The sequence below is a fragment of the Lissotriton helveticus genome, chromosome 3_1 (genome assembly GCF_964261635.1).
Source record: "Lissotriton helveticus chromosome 3_1, aLisHel1.1, whole genome shotgun sequence".
NCBI lineage: Eukaryota > Metazoa > Chordata > Amphibia > Caudata > Salamandridae > Lissotriton > Lissotriton helveticus.
In genome coordinates this window covers 501226538-501239048 of record NC_136061.1, presented here as the reverse complement: position 1 = coordinate 501239048, position 12511 = coordinate 501226538, and the positions used below count along the sequence as shown (strand labels likewise).

Sequence of the window (12511 nt, the reverse complement as noted above, 5' to 3'; positions counted from 1 at the left end):
TCCTGATAATAATAGTAATATTGTGTCTGCGTGGACCACACAAGAAACAAACCTGCTGGCATTGTCAGCGCTTACATTAGCCTCTCCCACCTGAGAGAACCTGGCCAGCAGGTGCCGCAGAGCGTGCGAGGTCTGTAGGCTGCAGTGATGTCAGTAGAGAGAGGATCGTATGTATTTCCTCTTGCCTACGTATCGGAAAGGAATGAGTGGGTGTAAACATCTACACATGCACCGAGCTAATGACTGCATTAGACCAGAGCCGCGGAGGGAATGAAGCCAGGGCGCAAGCAGGGTTAAATCTTAGCTGATTGCCAACAGCGATTTCAGCACACACATTTTGTGCAGCAAATCAGCAGGTACGTTTATTACTTTTAAAGTTGTATGTTATTCGTGGACCATTGCAGTTGCAGCGCGGCAAGGCAAGCATCTCAAAATAGATGGAATGAGATAGAGGGAACGTTTCAGTCTGCGAGGCTGTGCCCTGATTTCTTTTGCTACAAATCGTTTCACTTCTGGCTGCGTTATCGGCTCTATCAGGCTAATTGTTTCATTCAGATATTTCAGACGTGGTTTAGTTCTGCTGTAAATCTGCTTGCAGATTAGACCCGGAAATATGCTGCGGTAACGCATGCCACCTTCAAAGGCTGCGCATCATGACACTTTCAAAGTGACTTGACCCTGAGAATGGGCTGATTTTTCACTGCCTGGTTTTAACCCATTGTGCTCTGGTCTATAAAGTGCTTTGGCTGAGAGAGTGCGCAAACTGACCTGGTTATCAAATAGAGTTTCTTAAAACACTTAGGAAACGAAGCTCCTCCCGTGGTGAGTTGAGTCAGTCCCAATACTGACGCTGCTCTCTAGTGCTGAGCAGTTACTAAACCCCGAACAATCAGGACTGTTATCTGTTTGCTCAGACATAGTTATATAAATGTCTTTCTCCTTAAGCAATGGTCCCAAAACACAGTAAAGTAAAATCAACACAGTTCACAATATCCTCTCTTTTCAATCGTCTCTTAAAGCACCTTCTATATTAGAAGTTGTCCATTTCTTTATTTCATATCAGCACTACCCGACGGATCCGAAACATGCATTTATCTAGAAGCATTTTTCATCTAAAGAAACTCTCTGAAGTGCCATTTAGTCTGCCCTGTGATAAATTAGGCGAGCCAAGCTATTCAAGTAAAAGATTTCCTGAGACTGGTTTAGCCTTGTGAACCAATTGGCAAAAGTGAGCAAGCACTGGCAAAGCCAATACTTCTAGCGTTGGCTGCTAGCCTTTTGTCATTCTGATGTTTGTTTTGTCATGGTTTTTGCAAAACTTTATTGTTAGGGAAGCTGCTGGGCCCTTATCACTCGAAAAAAAAAAACCGTCTAAAAGCAAAAATATTTTTGGTGTCAATGCACACATTGCTATAATTGTCTCTGCCACATGTAGGAACTACTTTGTGTGTTAATATTCTCTTGGTTAAAGAGCACAATATTGTCCCTCAAGTGAAGTTACCCAGTGGCTGAAGTGGACTGACCCATTGTCCCATGCTGTATGTTGAAGTGGGTGTAAGAAAAATGTAAATGGCACAATAACAGACCAATGAATGAAGAGGACTGGCTGAAAGCCACTATAATTAAGTATATAATACATATCAATTTAGTAAAATCAAAAGGGTTTAGCTAACGCCAGACCTAAAAATGTGAATGGTTCTAAATCAATGCTAAGAACTGTTGTGGTTGTATGACTTTTGCCTCAGAGCATTTTGGAGGCCAGACTGGCTAGGTTAAAATGATTCTCTTAGACTCCTCTTGATAGGGCAGTTCACTGTCAATTTCATCCACTGTTCCGATTTCTGCTATTAACTCCATCCTACATAATATATTGTAGTATCTGAGAGGCGTCTATGGTTATTGGACCCTTGTCTTCTTCCTTGTGTATACTACTATAAGCTACAAGTCTTCTTAAGTCATAGCTTTGGATAGCTTGCCCCCCCTTTGAATCTGCTGCCACACACCGAATCTATTTGGGGCCAAATTCAGAGCTGTCGATTAGTACCGGATTTTGTTTATACAATGTATTTTCAGTGTGTGAAAGCCACTCTTCGGAGAACCACCCATTTACATTGCTTACAGTATGCAATCTACCGGGAAAACATGCACACTCATGATAATAGGACATGTATAGGCAACCCAGATTCCTTTACATACTCTTCAAGCATTTGGTTTTGGTAGAGGGCAGTAAGGTTGCTCCTCGTTTTCAACCACCCCTCAGTGAGACTGCTCATAACACACAAACTGATGGAACTCGTGTGACATCAGCAAGTAAAATCTGGGATTCTCCAAAAACCTAAGTGTGCTATCCATAACATCGTTTAGAATGAATGAGAATAATAATGGTTTGATGTAAATAACTTGAGTAAAATTGTCCTTACAGGACGGATTTTTATGATTTTACTTCAGGTAATGCTTTCAAGAACCTTTCCAGCTCATCACATAACAGTTATCTCTGATGCAGGAGATAGGAGTGCAATTCTCACTTCTTTAAGGTTGAACTAGAGCATCCAAACATAAAGTATTGAATGAAGTAATGCAGTTTACATTTGGCTCAGCCTTACCTGGGCTCAGCATACGAGGAGATATACATTTTTCCTGATATTTTACTATTAGACATCAACTGACGTTGGTTCCACTCTATATCATGTATATAGCTGACCCCCCCCCCATTATATTTGACTGGGAACCCTCCATCCGTTTTTTCCCCATTAATGTTTAATTTTCCACAGGCTTTTACACAGAAACTTCAGTTATTTTCAGCGTCCAAAATCTCTGCCTGAAAGTAAAAACTTCTAATTCCCATGGGGTCAGTAACAGCTGTTATCTGGGATGATCAGATTCTCAAAACAAAATACCGGGATAGGTGTCATAGACATAGAAGGAAGACTGACAGAAGTACCCGTGGCTTTAAGTGGGATGTAAAAATGGGTGGGGGGGGAGTCTCTCTATGGCCGTGGCCGTTGTAATTAAGGACGTGGCTTAAAACACATAAGCTAAAAAAATCTGTACTTAGCATAGCATCCGGCCCGAAAAATGTGCTGCTTCTGTCATTATATCCAGATAAATAATATAACGAGTAACATCACACCTAGAACAAGTCTGGACTATTGGCTTTGTCAATGGTTGTTAGCTACATAAGAGAAATAAGCAACAACTTTGGCTTCGCTGTACATAACATTGAAAATGCCTCAGCTCTGAAAAGAAGAGACTGTGAAAGAACTATAACGGGTCTCTTTGAAAGCAGTGAAGTGTGGTACTGCTGCATCAGTAAGCTTTTTTTTTTCTGTGAGGGCAAAAATGGAGAGCCCAATAGAGACCTGTCTCAGGCTGAGAGAGGTAAAGCAGGCGCACCAAGACACTATTTAAAAACCGGAACATTTATCTGCTTAACACGGACACTACGCAAAAACCAGGACATTTCTTTAATTTGTAGCACAGAGTTGGGACACTGGGACACTGCTCCATAAACCGGGACCGTCCGGGGAAAACCATGTCTGGTCACCCTATGTTATCGCCTCCTTCGGAATTAATAGGCCTACTTATGGGTGCCGCTATACTATTTTTGGGAGGTCACAAATGTTCCTAGTGCTATATCTGGAGAACTGCACCTGCTGAAGGTTTCCATGCTACCTTGACTTTCATGTGACATTTCCTGTGGGCCTTTTACATAGTGTAGAATTTCAGACAATGTAAAAGAAAGACCTTCACCTACTACCCCAGAAAATATGGGGGTGATCCTGGATATGTTTTTTCTTTCACCAGGGTGAGAAAGGGTCGGATTTTAATTAGTGAATGTTGCAAACTTACCTGTTTATTGATGGTCACAAACTTAGAAGGCATATCAGGACTTAAAACATCCTTGTGCCACACCTTGCATGGGAATTACTATTGCAGATGTTTCCATACTTTTGGTGGATAAATCTCTAGTAGTAAATACAATTTACACCTGCAAAAAATTATTTTCTGAAATGTGTAAATGAGGCATTTTTAGCTGTACACCAACATTGATCACTGATAGTAGCTTTGTGAATAAAGCTCTTATTTTTTATCTTTTGTTTTCTACTTTTGATTTTTTCAATTATTCGGCTACCTAGTACTGATATTTAGATTCTTTACATAAAACCTTATTCTTTTTTTGGGGGGGAAGAACATGGCGTCTGCTACATGAGCAGCCGCATGTACCCGGAGCAACTCTCTCCCGTCTCACAGCGTTATGCCACCCTACCTGGTGGTTCTTGTTTGTTGAACTCGTTGAACTACCAGAGTGTTTTCTGAGGTCTCTTGAGGCTCTGCGCTGTTTTTTGTGTCAGCTGGGGACGTGTGTGGGCCCCCCCGGTGCTCTTTATTCTTCCTGGCCGCCACGCTGGAGCGATGCCCCCCTGGAGCTAAGAAGGACCCGCTCCTCCGGGTCAACGGAGGCAATGGCAGCATCAGCCAGTTTTTAATTTCAAAGTAATTTCAAAGTAGCATCAGCCAGTTTTTCAACGTGATTAACCGGCTTGAGGAAGTGCCTAATCCGGTGTCCAAGGACATCGTTTCTCCTGCCATTTTGACTCCTCTGGCGTGTTTGGCAGCGGGGAGGCTACTTTTAGAGGTAGAATTGGAGAAACTGCAGAAGGCGCAACAGCTTTTGGGAGTTCAAAATTCACAGGTTGGCACACTACAACAGGTGAGAGCATTCCCAGAGGTTTTTGGTGCCCCAGAGGTGGTTATAAGGGAAGAAATAAGAAAAGTAAGAAGCAAAGGGCCGGCTTGGGTCTGGTGAGGTCTAAAGGTAACGGAAAGGCGAATAAGCAACTAGCTGAGGAGCAGGATAAAAATCATGTTTATGAAGGCTCAATAAACGAAGCAACTTCCATAAACTGCACAGCATTCCAAACCTACCAGGTCAAAGGTAGGAGCATAAAGTCTGGGAGGAATAAAAGTAACCCCCTGAGAGTAAGGCGAGATCAGGGAGTGTTGTGAGTCTCTAGAGAGGAATGTGGGCCTCCTAAACACCAGGACAAGTCCCCAGAGAAATCGGATGAAGAACTAAAAAACTATTTCGGGGTGGCAGAGGCTCAGATCCAGACACTTAAAAGGGAGGAAGTCGCTCTCCGTGACAGAATGGAGGCGTTGGAGAACAACTCCCGCAGAAATAATCTCCGTCTTATGAGCATACCGGAAGGGAGCGAAGGGTCTGATCTTAAAGTCTATATCATTTCACTGCTTAAAGAAGCATTGTAGCTTGATGAGTCAGAGGAGACCCTAGGAAACGACATACTGAGAGCCCATAGAGACCCATTCCGAAGGAACCCAAACCGAACAAAGCCAAGAAAAATCCTAAATAATTTTCTTACTTACTCATTGAAGGAGAAAAACCTCAACTTGGCTTTAAAGGTTAAAACGTTAAGGGTCAGAGATTTCTCCTTCGAAATCCTTTCAGATCTTGCCAGAGTAACCCTCGAAAGACAGTGGGAACTAGGTAGGAAGATGGACAATTTCAAGAAAGTTTGCGCAGTGGCACAGCTGAAATTCCCTGCCTTCCTGAAAGTTATGCATAACAATACAATGCACAATATAAGATCAGTTTAGGAGGTGGACAAGTTGTTTGACACCATCAAACACCATCGGAAAGAAGGTCCCCTAATAGTAGCTCTCTCTTCTTTTCTTTCAGGTTAGATTGAGGGGGGGCGTGTCTTCTTACTATTAGATTCCTTTTTCCTTTGATCTTGCATAATTTGAAATGTGAAGCAAGAAGAAAGGATGACTTCAAATTTGATTGGTTCACTTATTCACTAGACTCTTTTTAGAATGTACCTATTCTCTGGTAGAGGTTAAATTCTGTTTTGCTTGAACACTACACACGGTTAGAATGGGATGGATGGGGCAGCTCCAGGGTGCAACACCTGGACAACACCGGTCCAGACAAATGGGGAAAGAGTTCTCTAAGGGGGGTGAGAGGAGTGGGTGGGGGGTCGGGGAGCACGGGGTATAAAATATATAAATTACTCATTTGCCACAAACATATCAGATCTAACCCAGATAGCTGCAGGGGATTTTGAGGGGTTAGGCGTTGGTTGTTCCCTGGCTTAGAACAGGCTTGGAACTTCAGACTTAAGCCACCATGAAATTACTCCAGATATTGTCCTGGAATGTCACTGGTCTGCGCGTAAGGTCTAGAAGAGCCAGAATTTTGCAATATTTAAGAGACTCTTTCTCAGGTCATTGTCATCCAGGCGACACATCTTTTTAAGGAAGAGGCCAAAAAAAAATCTCGAAAATCAGAAATGGGTTGACTCCTTTATTTGTACTAATCAGACGACTAATATTAGAGGGGGTCTTGATTCTCTTTAAAAATCAAGCTAATGCCCAGATTCTACAGCATATGGAAGACCCATGTGGCAGATGGGTAATATTAAAGGTTACTTTAATGGACATTCTTCTTACTTTGGTTGGCTATTATGGCCAGAATCAAGAGGACCCTTCATTTCTTAAAAATATTTTTTCGCACTTGTTAGATTTCCCAGAACCGGTTATTATGGCCATAGATTTTAACATTGTTCTCAAACCTAAACTTGATAAATCTGTGAGCAGTAGAGCCATCGTTCCCCCAAGAGGGGAACAACCATTATAACACAGGTTTTACCACGCGTTTCTTTTACATCGGATGCATTACAACGCATGAGATGTTACAACACGTGGTAAAACCACGCATACCATTACATCGCATGCGCTTTTACAACGCATGCGATGTAATGTGTAATGGCGGCGGCGGGGGCGGCTGTCCACGTCGTTGTGAGGAAACTTAGGCTGTTTCCTCACAACGACGTGAAGCAAGCAGGAAGGAGGACGGCGACGCTGAAGAGGAGAGAGGTAAGGGGTTTGTGCATGGGGTGGGGGTTACTTTCGTTGGGTTTAGGCTAGTTTAAATGTAGTGTTTTTTTTAAAACGTTTTAGTGTGTGTTGTGGTGTTGTCGTGTTTGTTTAGTGCAGTGTATTAGGGAGGGTAGTGTAATGTTTATGTAGTGTAGTGATTTAGGTTTTAGGGTAGTGTAGTGTTGTAGTGTTTGTTTATTGTAGTGTATCAGGGTAGTGTAGGGGTGGGAGTAGTGTGGGTAGCGTAGTAGTGTTTTAGGGTTTAGGGTAGTGTAGGGTTGGGAGTAGTGTGGGTAGCGTAGTAGTGTTTTAGGGTTTAGGGTAGTGTATGGGTGGGAGAAGTGTGGGTAGCGTAGTAGTGTTTTAGGGTTTAGGGTAGTGTAGGGGTGGGAGTAGTGTGGGTAGTGTAATAGTGTGGTAGTGTTTTTGGGTTGGGGTAGTGTAGGGGTGGGAGTAGTGTGGGTAGCATAGTAGTGTTTTAGGGTTTAGGGTAGTGTAGGGGTGGGAGTAGTGTGGGTAGCGTAGTAGTGTTTTAGGGTTTAGGGTAGTGTAGGGGTGGGAGTAGTGTGGGTAGGGTAGTAGTGTTTTAGGGTTTAGGGTAGTGTTGAGGTGGGAGTAGTGTGGGTAGTGTAGTGTGTGGTAGTGTTTTTGGGTTGGGGTAGTGTAGGGGTGGGAGTAGTGTGCGTAGCGTAGTAGTGTTTTAGGGTTTAGGGTAGTGTATGGGTGGGAGTAGTGTGGGTAGCGTAGTAGTGTTGTAGGGTTTAGGGTAGCGTAGGGGTCGGAGTAGTGTGGGTAGCGTAGTGGTGTTTTAGGGTTTAGGGTAGTGTAGGGGTGGGAGTAGTGTGGTAGTGTTTTTGGGTTGGGGTAGTGAAGGGGTGGGAGTAGTGTGGGTAGCGTAGTAGTGTTGTAGGGTTTAGGGTAGTGTAGGGGAGGGAGTAGTGTGGGTAGTGTGGTAGTGTTTTTGGGTTAGGGGTAGTGTAGGGGTGGGAGTAGTGTGTTGTGTAGGTGTAGGGGTAGGGTTGTCACTTACCTTGCATACTTTTACCACGAGTATAGCTTTACCACGTATGCCTTTGCATTGTAATGGCATCCGTGGTAAAGGCATACTCGTGGTAAAAGTATGCGATGTGATGGAATGCGATGTCATTGACATTCCGTAGTAATACCCGCGTTGTAATGGCAAGCATGGTATTAGTATGCGATGTAATGACATACATCCCCCCAAGATCTAGGGTGTATCTTTAGACCATGATAGCCCAAAGTGGGTATCATATCGAAATTTTAAGTACAGACACAAATCAAGAATTGATTATATCTCGGTTGGCCACAGCCTAAGGGGCAAGGTTAAAGATATAATTTACCTGTCGTCCATTTGTCGGACCATTCAGGATTAGATCTCGATTGGGTTCAGGCTCGGGAGCCCGGAACTTGGTCTTTCGACTGAACGCTGCTTCTCAAAGAGTAAGAGATAGCCTTCCTATCCCAAGAGACCGAATTGTTCTTGAGGACTAATTTGGGCACAGCAACCATCACCATGGTCTGGGACTCCCTCAAAGCCTTTCTAAGGGGTATTATTACTAGCAGGTCGATTTATAGGAAAAAAAAGTGGAGGGGAGAGATCGCATCTCTGGAGGCGGAAATGTTGTCAGAGGAGGCAGAACTGAATAGGCAGACTGTTCTCGGAAGTCAGCAAGAAGACCTGGGCAAACTTAAGAGACTAAGGGAGCAGTTAGAGAATATCCTTCAATCAAGGCTTTTGCGTCGATGGGAGGCAAGTAAGATCGCCCATTTTGAGTATGGGGAAGGGGCAGGAAAACTATCGGCATGGAAGGCCAAAGGATTCCGGCTTCGTAATCAGTTTAAGGAAATCACAGCTGGGGACAGGGTAGTTGTTCTATCCTCTGTTGAAGAAATTGGTGAGGCCTTTTTTATAGTATTGTCAGGATATTTACCAAGAAGATTGTGTAGAGGACAGACCTAAAGTCAAAGACTGGTTGGATAGGACTACATTGACATCTATGAGTCCTAAACAACAGGAAGACTTAGAACAAGATATCACTCAAGAGAAAGTAAAGAAGGCTTTAGGTGCCTGTAAGAAAGGTAAAGCTGTGGGCCCAGATGGGTTACCAGCCGAGCTACATAGATCTTTGGGTGAGGCGATAATCCCGGTGCTGACACAATTATTCAACATGATACTAGCAGAGGGCATAAGGCCCCACAAGTCTTGGAATGATGATACAGTCATTTTGATCTTGAAACCTGATAAAAATCCAGCGAGTTGTGGGTCATACCAGCCCATTTCGCTCATAAATGCGGATTATAAAATCTTCGCCTCAATCTTTATTTTTATTTATTTAAAAGGTTTTATATAGCGCTACTGGACCCAGGAGTATCAGAGCGCTTTACAGACAGATAAGAAGAATACATATCTAATACACATAATAAACATAAGAACAAATAAACATCTAGAAAAAAATAGAGCACAGTTACAGAGTGAATAAAAACTGGCATGTGAACAAACATATCAGGTAAAAGAGGAGATTGAGGAAAGGGAGTAAATTAGGGGTAGTTAGGGGGATGAGGGTGGATAGAAAGATAGGAGAGAAAAGGGTAGTGTGAGAAGGAGGGAAGGTAGTATGAAAAGAAGAGAGACGGGGTGGGTTGAGGAGGATGAAATGAGGACTGAATCAGAATAGGGACTATTAGGTGCCCCAATATTTATTTTGAAGAAGCACCTTGAGTCTTTTTTTGAAGAGAGGGTAGGAGGGGTTGCAGCGAAGATCTTTGGGGAGCGAGTTCCAAATCGTAGGGGCATTACCAGAGAATGCACGTGATTGTGTCTTTGTTCAATTGAGTCTCGGGGGGATGAGGACGAGGGCGTTGATGCTTCTCAAGGACCTGGAGCACCCAGCTTTTTGTAGTTTGTTAGAGAGGTAAGAGGGGGTGTTCTGGTGAAGGGCATTGTGAGTAATACATGCCAACTTGAAGGTGGATCTACCTTCAATTTGGAGCCAGTTAAGGTCTTTGAGGATAGGAGAAATGTGATCGAAACGTTTACAATCAGAGATGAGTCTAGCAGCCAGGTTGAGGACAGATTTGATCGGGGTAAGGTGGACTTTAGGGGTGCCGGCAAGGGTGGCGTTACCATAACCAAGTCTGGAAAGTACAAGAGATTGGACAACAATTTTGAAATCGTCTGCAGGAATGAAAGGTTTGATTTTTTTAAGGTGGAGAAGGGAGAAGAGAGCACCTTTCGCTGCATTTTTAATGTGTGGGATGAGAGTAAGATTGTTATCAATGCTGATGCCCAAGGATTTGACCGAGTTAGAAGTGGAGAGGGAGCAGTTGAGTGCATTGATGTCATTGATCCAGGTTTGAATGGGCACAGAGCAGTTTTTGGGGGTGAAAAGAATAACTTCAGTTTTTTTGGGATTCAATTTGAGATGGTTGAGATGGAACCAGGCTTGGACTTTATTCAAGGTATCGTTGAGGAGATGGATGTCATGGTGGGATTTAATCTTGTAGTAAAGTTGTGTGTCGTCCGCATAGAGGTGATAACTAATATTATTTTGTTTAAGGATGAGGGTGAGTGGTTCCATGAATACATTAAATAGGGTAGGAGAAAGGATAGAGCCTTGAGGGACCCCAAGTGAGATAGGTTGAGGTTTGGAGAGACAGTGACTGAGTTTAATTTGCTGGGATCTGTTTTGGAGATAGGAAGTGAACCATTGGTGAACAATGCCCTCAAACCCAAAGCGGTCTTTAAGAGTATTAAGAAGGGTGGGATGGTGGACAGTGTCGAACGCCGCAGAGAGGTCAAGGAGGATTCACCTTTGTCAAGAGAGCGATGAATGTCATCAGTGATACTGAGCATGGCAGTTTCTGTGCTGCAACCTTTTCTAAAACCAGATTGGAAAACGTCGAGGAGATTGAAGGAAGTGATATGTTTGTCTAACTGGAAAAGTACACATTTTTCAAGGGCTTTGGAGAGGAAGGGAAGATTAGAGATAGTGCGTAGGTTGTTCAGGTCATTAGGATCAGCGGTGGGGTTTTTAAGGATGGGAGAGATTTGACCAAGTTGAAGGGATGCTGGCACGGCACCCGTGGCAAGGGAGGAATTGATGATATTAGTCCAGATGGGGGCAATGATGTGTTTAAGTTCCTGGACAAACTGGGCGGGTAGGGGGTCATTGGTGTGAGAAGATGGTTTGAGTTTAGAGATGATATTGAGGACAGTAGATTCAGAAACTGGCTGAAATTCCATCCAGGAGGCATTGTTTTTGGTAAAGGTGTTTTTAGCGATAGGGCCTGGGTGGCGTAGAGTTGGTGGGGGTATAGAGGGGTCGTGACATGGAGGGGCAGATGGGCATGTTGAGGTATGAATGTTAGGGGGGTGTTGTTGGCTGATGGTAGATTGGGATGGGAGAGGTGGAGAAGAGAAGGCTAATTCAATAGAGTTCAAGTGTCAGAACAAGAACATTTTCATGGGGTCACAGCCCCTCTTTTATACACCTTTTCCCTTTGTCTTCAGGTGCAGGGTGGGGGGAGAACCAGTCGCAGCTGGTTTTGGAGCACTGTGTTCACCTCAGCCACCCTTTCCATTCACCAGGCAGGCTAGGGTCATCAGTCGCACCACAGGGGGCGGAGCCAGCATTGTGTGGGAAAAGCCCAGCCCTATTCAGGACACAGGTGCAGCCCCTCCCTCACATCAGCATGCTAATCTCTCCATTCACCACCGGGGCAGACCCACACAGACTCCTGGAGCCAGGCTCCCCAGCCAGCTTCAGCCAATCACGCGCCAGCATACTTACTGCACACGCAGGCACACGTCTAGAAGTGGCACTTCCACATTAGACACATTCATGCCGCATACATCATTTCGCAGCATTCAATCACACGAGTCCGCACATACCAGACTCGAGCCTGTACACCCCACGCATCAGGAACTACCAGGGACACATATATTCCCCATGCATTCCTATGGGAGGGCAGGCCTATCTCACCACATGCACTCAAAGTGCGCTCGCACTTTCCACTGGGACACAGTGAAAGTGCGCAGAACCCAAAAATCACTATAATTTAAGGCAAAAAGTTCAGGGGTGTACCTGCCAGAAGGGCCAAGTCCAACACAACCCCCTTCCAGCCAAAACGCAGGGGAGACCAATCACCACCGTGATGGACTTCCCTGCTTGGGGCGATAGAACACGGACGCGGGCCCGCACTGCAGGGGCACCCTCTGGTTCTACGCCACGTTGATCCATAAGCCAAGCACATACTAAAAAAAAACAGGCCCAACTAGGCTACCCTACTGGTACTCCTTAGTTGTCCACGGCTAGGACGAGGCCCTAGGCCACCCAGATACCACTGGTCCATGCCCATCCACAGAGTGGGGGGTTGTAATCCCTGGCCTACAATAGCCATTCTCCACTCCCTTTCTCAGTGTAGTTCCAAACTACTACCGATCCTTCATCCTAGGGTCCGCACCCTCAGGCTGACCAGAGGTCACGGGCAAGAATGCCCCACCCTACCTCTACTTCTGAAGCACCCTCCAGAACACAACTCTCCCACCAGTTTAGGACCTGACTTCCTCAGCAGCAGTGACCAGGGTCAG

At 44.6% G+C, this 12511-nt stretch overlaps 1 protein-coding gene across 1 annotated transcript in view; it reads left to right on the top strand.

Annotated features, from left to right (window-relative positions):
- Nucleotides 1-245: 245 nt before the first annotated feature.
- LOC144823261 (signal transducer and activator of transcription 4-like) overlaps nt 246-12511 on the top strand; it is a 754354-nt gene continuing 742088 nt past the window's right edge. Inside the window, exon 1 of the mRNA XM_078681615.1 lies at nt 246-356. The gene's annotated coding sequence lies outside the window, so the exon portion shown is untranslated. The remainder of the gene's footprint in view (nt 357-12511) is intronic.